Genomic DNA, 9505 nt, shown 5'->3' on the forward strand with positions numbered 1-9505 from the left:
CTTCCTTTTTTCCCATCTCTTTCCTCTTTCCGTTATCTTCAGCTTCACAAGACACCCTTATTGGGGATACCATAGTCTCACTGGCTCCAGATGGCTCGGAGCACTTGGGACTCTTGTGCGGCTTCACATTAAAAATAAATTAAAAATATTTCTAATTTATTAAGAATCTCTTCAAATTATTCGCAATTCAGTTAAAAACGGGATTGCAGTCCATTAACGAATTAATGCATAGGTTTCCTGATAAACTTTTAATAAAATACCAATGTTTTATCACGATGTCGGTTCATAAATAAAAATGAATTTGTTATAGTAAAAAAACTTTGTTTATTTACGGGTTGATTTTTTCTCTGTTAGATGTTACTGAATTTCTACGTTTTATTAATGTAGGACATGCATTACACAGCTGTGAGAGTCTTCCCCAGCAATTGACATAATAACATTAAAATTAATAAACAAATAAATCGCGAGCCTTGGTTTTGTGCTAATTTGTTAGGTGACTTATTTAAATTTATGTGGTTGCAATTCACTTAAATAGACAGATTTCCTGTTAAAATGAATAAGATCCCAAATTTATTTAGAGCTTTGATTGATTTGCTGTAAAGTTTGCGTTATCTATCTCCAGTATTGTTCTGCAATATCGAACACTTTGATCCGTCACTGAAGTCATGGAAATCGAATCATTTACTTGAATACACATGACTTTTTTAATATTAAAATATTGGTATGTTATTCGTAACTTAGAAATGTTTGTTTTTCTTTAAAAAAAGAGATAATAGATTTTTTTAAATACCAGATAATTTTGTTTCTACTTATAATTTATTGATCTTTTCGAAGTCGCTTAACGAAAATAATCCAATGTTTTAATTTTTTATCTATCTTTATAGGCGACAAAAATACATATTTGACAACGGTAAAGTGCATACGAGTAGATAACAAAAAAAATCATTTTTAGAACCACTGACAGGTCAAAACTTATAAATCTGTAATATATATTTTGCGGTTGATCTAAATTATTTTTAATAAATTCGATAGGTGCATCCCCTTACGAGAAGATTATAGTAATCTTTACACTGCAGAAAAAAGCCTATTTCAAGAATGCGCTGTTTTTTTTGGAGCACATTTACAAGAACAATTTGCCGGCCAAAAAAATGGTCTGCAGCTCGTAGTTTTTTCCGCCACCCAGTTGATGGTAATGACTCGAAGACGAATTTCGTTTGAAAAAATGCATTACGAAGCAATGACCTCAAGTGCCTGTATGGTTCATTCTTACTTCTTACATCTATCACCGTTATTAGATGATACGAGACGCTGCAGCCGCAATAAGCTTTTGCTTGGGACTGGGGGCCGACGAGGGAATGGATCATTGGCATATGTCGTTGATCAGATTTATGTGATTGTTCAAGGTGTAAAGTTGCATTCATATTCACTTTGCTGAAATTTACTGAATCTGAAAGATTGTCCTCTTCTATACAGATCTTTATGATGAGGTTTTATCGATAGTGACAGCTGCTAGAAAGGATGCATTTGTGCTAATTCGAAATATTGAATCGAATAATAAAATACTTAAATAAACTAAATACCTCGCCGTAAACAGCTCAGCTAATTTGTTCGCTTTTGGGAACACCTCATTTTAGACCATTTAACCAATAGACCATTTGGTCTAATGGAAATCGTTGTGAATCCCTTACTGTCACGGAGAGAAATATGATCTAAACGATGTTAGAAAGAGAAAACACCATGATTTATCAAATAATTATAAGCAATAATTAGTCGCCTGAAATATCAATACAAATTGAAAATATCTCCAGAGTAAAAATAAATGCCGCCAACCCGAATTGAACCCGTATCTTCTGATGTCCGGTCATGTGCTCTGAACCACTGAGCTATATCGGCTTATTCCAAACCTTACAATAAATTACTGCTTATTATATTTTTTTTCACCTGTATTTTTGTAGGAAAGGCTTTGTCAGTACTAAATTTCCCACTAGATGGCGTCGAGACATATTATATCTACATTTGTTGGTGAAATATTTTGACTTGTCAAATATTATTATTTTTTTCATGATAAACTAATGTTTATAAGACAAGGTGTTTATGCAAAGCATAAAAATACATTTCAGGCGACCAATTATTGCTTATAATTATTTGTTATCCTTTAAGCAATAATAATAACCATCTTTAACCAAGCTTTGATAACCATCCTTTATGTTCAAATTTAGAAGTTTACCACGGAAGAATGAAAATGTACACCTCTATGAAACTAAAGGTTCCAACTGCAATTTAGAAACATTTTATAAAATTTCATGATTTATTAATTATTTTCATATAAAACAATAATAAGCGAGACGACTATAATGTTTGTAATATATTAATATAAGAACATGTGAGTGTGTGTAATTTTTTTCGTTGTCCGTAATTTTAGATCAGTGTTTAGAAGAAAAAACGTAAGGTGAGCTATTTTAAAAAATAATATGCTTGCATTCAAAATTAGAATATTTCTACAATAAATGATATGCTTATTTCCAATAATGAAATTGCGATTAATACTACCTTAAACCAGGCTTAATGCGACCTTAAACCAGGCTTAAGGCCTGCTTTACCATACCGTATAAGAATCTAATTAGCAAGATGGCTCGAGTTTCTTCTCTTACACCTTCCATTTATTTAAATATTTCCAATCCGATGGTATAGGTCGCACAATCAGAGTTAATGCGAACAACACTATCTTTGGATTGGGTGTTTTGATATATCCTTGTATTCACTTCCAAAGCGATATCTTTGCGAAACTTCACTGAGAAACAGGATTATGTCTTGCTTAAGCCTACTATTGTTTTTTAGCAAAAAAATGACCACGCGTTTTTTATTAAAAAAATGTATTAAATTTTGTATTAAAAAAAAAAAAAAAAATATATATATATATATATATAACGAAAATTGTTTCATTAATTTGCTCACCAGAAACCGGCTTATCAAGGTAAATGTCATCTGATTTAATTGAATAAGTGATAGCAACGATTAATTATTACTACGATTACAATTAATCAATCAATAATCGCTCGATTACTTGATCGGTAATCGCTAGATAATTTGATCGATAATCGCTCGATTATTACCTTTAGTCTCACAGAATACCCCAATTAGGATGCAATGGTCTCAGTGGCTCCGGATGGTTGGGAGCAGTTGGGACTCCTATGCTGCATTCACATACATAATAGTTTTTTTAGTGTGCGCTAGGTAAATTTCACAAAAAACGATAATTAGGTTTTTTAACGTGTATAATTCCATTATGATGGCAACATGCTATACTAGCGCCTCCTAGCTGCCTGAGTTGTGTGCCTTTTTGTTTTCTTTCACACATTTGGATTTTATGTGAAATATATTCTTTTTAATCTGAATAAATTGTAGAAATCGAAAGAATCAATAAAAAAGTAGGTAACCTACATAACTACATCTTACTGCTTTTTTGATAATTCATATAAAATAAGTTGATTTGCTAGGATTTAACGAAATTATATTATATTCAACGCACCTGTCAATGTTTTTTGGTATCCTGAAAAACGATTTAGACTGTTTGTAATTATTGTATACACAGAATTTACCACTAAGTACTAAATATATTCAATTTGCCGCCATTGAAAGGAATGGCAATGTCAAAATGCTACACTAGCGCCTCTAGCGGCCATATTTATTAATATTACGAATATTTCACAGGAGTTGGACGTATTATTAATATTACCTATATAGTATGTATTTGGTAATAGTGAAATTCAAGGAAAATTGGAAAACGCTCTTTAGTTCGACAGGGTACTCGTAGCTTATTTTGTCGCATCAGCACATCGGGGGTGTAACTCAGTGGTAGAGTGTCTGCTTCGCATGCTGAAAGTCCTGGGTTCAAATCCCAGCTCCTCCAAAATATTTTTTAATTTTTATTCTTTAAATTATTATTAAGCCATTAAACATATCAATTTCGGTTGTGTTCTCTGTCCGTAACGGTTTAATTTTTTAAATTTATTTTTTGGTTAATAACAATGTTTTAATTACAGTATGAGGGGCCGTTCAAGCATTACATAAGCAGATTTATTACAATTTTTTACCCCCTCTTCCCCCTTGTCACCAAAAGTAAGCAAAGCTCTTACCCCCCCCCCCCTCCCATGCTTACGTAAAAATTGGTACCTATATGCATTTTTCTGTTAATGTATTCTGTTTTTTAAGCGAGTACCTAAACGTATTAATTATTTGTGGGAATCCCCGAATATGTATTCGGTTTTCAAACATAGACAATGTGTGGGTTGCCAATGTGTAAAAAAAAAACTACTGCTGAGCAGTGCTGACGTAATCACTATCTCGACCCCCCCGCCCCCAAGTTCATCAAAAATAAGCAAAGCAAAGACTCCCCTGCCCCCCTATAGTGCTTACATAATACTTGAACGGCCCCATTAATAGTATTACAGAGTATAATAACATATTTATTGTTTTTGTTTTTAATTCGTAGAACTCCATTTAATTTTTATAAATTTAATTTAGATTAAATTTGATAATATTATTATTAAGTTCTGCAAGTGTTTTAGTTTTTTATTATTAATAAAAACACATCCTCAAAATTCGCAGAACATCTCTTGGTGAATAATCATACCCCACTTAACAACAAAGGTCCCCATTGCATATAGAAAAAAAGGGCATTAGATTAAATTTACTTGAACAATTAGAAATCAATAAACGAACGAATGACCCAAATTTAACACTAATTAATAAAGTACGGAAAATAATTTACTCACCACTTCTCAGTATTTTCACAAAACCCAAGCAGTATAATGCACCCAAATAATTCATATCAATAAAGTCATTAGTAAATAATTAAGAACTCATTACCATTTACTGAGGGGAAACATAGATTGGTTTAACCAACAATAGATCATGTCATCGGTTTAACCAGTAATAAATCAATGTATGCACCTTCAAAATTTACATTTGAAATAGTATAAATACGTCGTCTCAATGTGGACTAACCACAGTTTGAAAATGGCCTTGTAAGCCGAAACAGCTGTCACAATAATAAAAAACTAAAACACTTGCAGAACTTAATAATAATATTATCAAATTTAATCTAAATTAAATTTTTTTATAAAAACAAAGTATAATAACACTTAGAACAAGCTATCATCAACATTTTCAAAATTATGAGCCTTTTTTTTGTAATTCGGACTCATGGTAAAGTACCTACCCATACTTTATATAATATTTTTTTAAATTTCACTTTATTGGAACAGATTTGTCGATTATTCAGACCATCACTGCTTTTTAGTGGGAACGTGAACTTGTCGACAAACAAAATACCAGGAGCTCAAAAATGTCATTGAGTAATTTATAAAAATATAAATAAAAAATATAATAAACGTCAAAACGTGAACCTGCCAACGATAAAAAAATAACTGGAACACAGAAATATGATTGGGCATTTTGCGGTTAATATTATAAACATTTATTGCTCAATGACAGTAGAAGTTTGTTAGAAAATCACACAAAGTAGAAACCATTCATATAAAAAACTTTTTTTCATTTCACGCCATTTTTCATGGGTTTGTGCTAGTTTTATCATATTTCCAAATAGAGTAAATTTAAAAACTTTACTGATTTTTTTCTGAAAAACTGATTTTTTGGCGAAGGCCATTGATGGATATTTATAAATTAGACGGTTTCTATAAATAAACGCATAAATAACCCACTCACAATAAAAGGTGTAAACAATCTTGCTTACATCATAATGATTGGTTCCGTTTGAAGTCAATAAATACTTGAACGTTGATGCGAATTTTATTTATAGATATTCATTTTTATCAAAAAAATCATTCCTATTTTGTTTATTTTCCTAAAATATGGTTATGTAATTTCGAAAATACTTATTATTCTAATACAGATCCCTTAAATCAATAATAACTAACATTTAGCCACGCTGTTTCATCACTAAGTTAATTAATTCACTCCAACAAACCATCCATCTTAACCCTTTCACTACCGCACTTTTTTTTAATCTTTTTTTTATTGTAATTTAAAGAATATGAGTTACACTATACATACATATTTTAGAAAATAATATTGTCATTATTGATAATGTATACATTTTTAGAAACGAGAAACTCTTGTGCCTGATAAGGGAGCCATGATTCTTACTTTGCTTGAATATTATAAAATTTTATACATAAAAAACAGTTTTTTAATGCAAATAATGGTTTTCCATAAATTTGTGATGTTTTTATAAATTAGGTGTAATAAATTGATTCCCATTTCTCATATTCTTGATATTCTTTGATATATTTACATATTACACATATACTAATTAACTTTTTTTCCTGATTTGATTTATATCATTTCTAGGCCTAAAATAAATGTATATTCTAAAATGGTTAATTGTAAATTTTTGCTCTAAAACTTACTTATCGTATTGTCATGTTTGTAATCCTTTTTTTTGTAAAAAACGGTATCTGAAACGGTTACCGAAACGGTATCTGAGGTTATATTTACGGTATTTGTCGCTGGAATAAAGTGTGCAACCTAGCAGAAAAATAGACAACGTGAGGAATATCTTCACAAGCGATACGAAAAATACGGAGCGATGTTTTTCACAAAATCAAAAGATATTAATGTGTTAATTTTCACGTTCGTGAGGAAGAACTGTGGTATTGAAAGGGTTAAATCTAAAATAAACTTATTTAAAGATGGCAATGGCAAGCAATACCAATTATTTATTCACTATATTTAGGATAGATTGATAATCTTAATAATCGAAAATAACAATGTTGTATTCATTTTAACACTGCATTTTTATGACCTTGTCTCAAATGTCATCCTAAGAAACGTGAATTTAGCAGCTAAACGCAAAATACGAAAATGACCGTGTTTTTGAGGATTGGAACAGTGGTACTAGTCTAAAAAATCTTGCAGGAGTATTATTATGAGTAAATATTTTAATTCGAGCAGTATACGGCCCTCATCACCAAGTAACTTTAGCATTGATGCTTGATGCTGCGGCGTATTAGGAAGTATTTATGTAAAACTGCTAGTATTTATTTTTATAATATAAATGTTTTACAAAAATGTTTACGAAAGGAAAAGAAAATGATAGACGGTATACCAGCACAAGGATTTGTTTAGAATTTATCTTCCTAAATATGATTCGTCCCTCGATATGAAAGAGCGTCGTAGATCGAATAATGTTACCCCAATAAGAAAAAGTGTGATAATGATATATTTTAGGCAATACAAGAATGGTACTCTCAAAACTAATGAAATAGTAATCTGTAAGTGACTCTGCGATCTGTAGACTTCTCGCCGACCTCTTAACTCCCGTCAGAAGGTCAAGTGATCGTGAATCACCCCATCTGAAGTCCTCCTGACAAACCCAAATGATATTAATGCATTTCGTCTACGTAACCAGACCGACCAGACTCCAGACGATACCTTACAGGACGTGTAGGTACCTACCAGGGCAGCAGAGAGAAGAGAAAAGGTACCAGACCCGCCAGGGATGCTTAAGCTGTGCTCAGACTGTATTGTGTACCACCTGCAATGGTATTGTAATGATTTCCCCAGAATAAAAATAAATAATACGTTTTTAAAATAAAAATCAGATAAATAAGTGGTTTGGTTCGGACCGAAACTGTGTGTTGCAAACTGCAAACCCGTCGATCTACAATATTAATATAAATCTTCAAATAAGCAAAATCTTTAATTATTCAATTTACATCGATAATCATTTTAAATAAGTAGACATTTATCAGTGAATTGAAAGATTCTGTCTTTATCATGGTTTTAACAATTATTTGTTCGTACTTAATGATTCGAAATTAATTTTGGCAAACCTTTTTAACCAACCCAGAGCCACATTTGTTTGGATAAAATTCTGTTATTTTTAAATTCTTAACATCTACATATATACTTCTTGACATCCGATCGAGCTGAAACTCGGCATACAGACTCGTTGTCAATGATAATACATTCTTTCAACTCGGCAATTACGTACACAAATGCACACATATACGCATTTCTCTGAAATCGGGTGACGTAACAGCAGTTAATACCCGATCGGTATCTGGCGAGGCTGGTAGAGTTACCAACTCCAGTTCCTGTGTAGGGAGGTTCAATCCTCAGACAAACCAATATTTTATAAATTTTAAAATACATAGATAACTTTGTTTTTCCCAGGTTGATTTTTTAATATATTTTTTTTGTTGGAAGGGAAGAAGTAATATATATGTAAGTATTAGTTTAGCTGGTTAGGTTATTTGAGACCTTTACAATTTTATATATCAGAGGAATTGTGGCGTAACGAAAACAGTGAATGATGCATAGTGATTGTGTGTAGAGTGTTCGGTGAAGGGTTCTCTCGTCCCGTGTGTTGCATATGAGATTTGATATAGAGCCCATATACTTGTAGCATAAGCTTTATTACAACACTAAACACATTTGATTATACTTTATTTTGAAACACATATTATATTAATATATTTTTTTTACGTTTGATGAAACTTATACAATGATTCTTCACGCTCTTAGATGAGAAACAGTGTTCAAACTAAATGGTAGTTACCTCAGTGCCTTTGCGGATTGGTCTGAACTGCCAGACTTGGCAGATACTAATGATGCGGTTCCCCAAGAAATATTTCAGCATTTAACAGTGACCAATGAGTAGCGTTGTTTTTCGTCATTTTCGGACTACACTCCTTTCTTTTTGGACAAAATCTGACCCACAGTCCCAAACAAAATGGAAAATCACTGGAGACTGCAACAAAAGCACCTTGCAAAAAGCTCCCAATATTTATAACATCTGCATGTTAAAATTATATTTAAAAAATTTTTTTTTTACACGTATTACTTTACTACTTTTGTACTTAGAAGTACCTATTTATATACAACATTTTTCATATCAATACATTAAAAAATATTTTCAGTTTCTTTGCATTACATTATTTTTTAAGAAAGACAAACCTGAAAGATAACCTGACAATATTTGAAAACCTCCTACTACCACCACAGTAAGGGCAAAATGTTGCTTGTGTTGTGATGAAGTGGGACCCAAACGAGATGCGAACTCAGCCCCTGATCGATCGAAAGGTGAGGATGTTGCTTGTGCAAAGATGGAGGATAACTATAATAATAATAATAACCAGAGTATTAGTGCGTTTGATGCATATATATATAAGTCATAGATGTAATAGAAATAGACTTAAAGAGGGTTCTCAACTGACAAATTATACAAAGAATCTAAAATAATTTAATAGCCGTTAATTATTTATCCCCCAAATAATGAAATAAATAAAAAAAATAATTTAGAAAACATGAAATAAAAGACTAAAGAAAAACCAATACCTAATTAATGCAAAGACAGCAGTTTTATTGGTCCCCGGATATTTAAAATTCTATCCAAACAAATTCAAATGTCTAATAACATATCACAATGTTTAAAAGAATTAATACCTTGGCCACATAATTTAGATACTGATTCGCATAA

At 31.5% G+C, this 9505-nt stretch overlaps 1 non-coding gene across 1 annotated transcript; it reads left to right on the forward strand.

Annotated features, from left to right (window-relative positions):
- Positions 1-3838: 3838 nt before the first annotated feature.
- On the forward strand, positions 3839-3910 carry TRNAA-CGC (transfer RNA alanine (anticodon CGC)). The gene has a single exon. It is a non-coding gene; the product is annotated as a tRNA-Ala (tRNA).
- Positions 3911-9505: the final 5595 nt, after the last annotated feature.

Source organism: Hesperophylax consimilis, chromosome 13 (genome assembly GCF_061612785.1).
Source record: "Hesperophylax consimilis isolate HC1 chromosome 13, BYU_Hcon_1.0, whole genome shotgun sequence".
Lineage (NCBI taxonomy): Eukaryota > Metazoa > Arthropoda > Insecta > Trichoptera > Limnephilidae > Hesperophylax > Hesperophylax consimilis.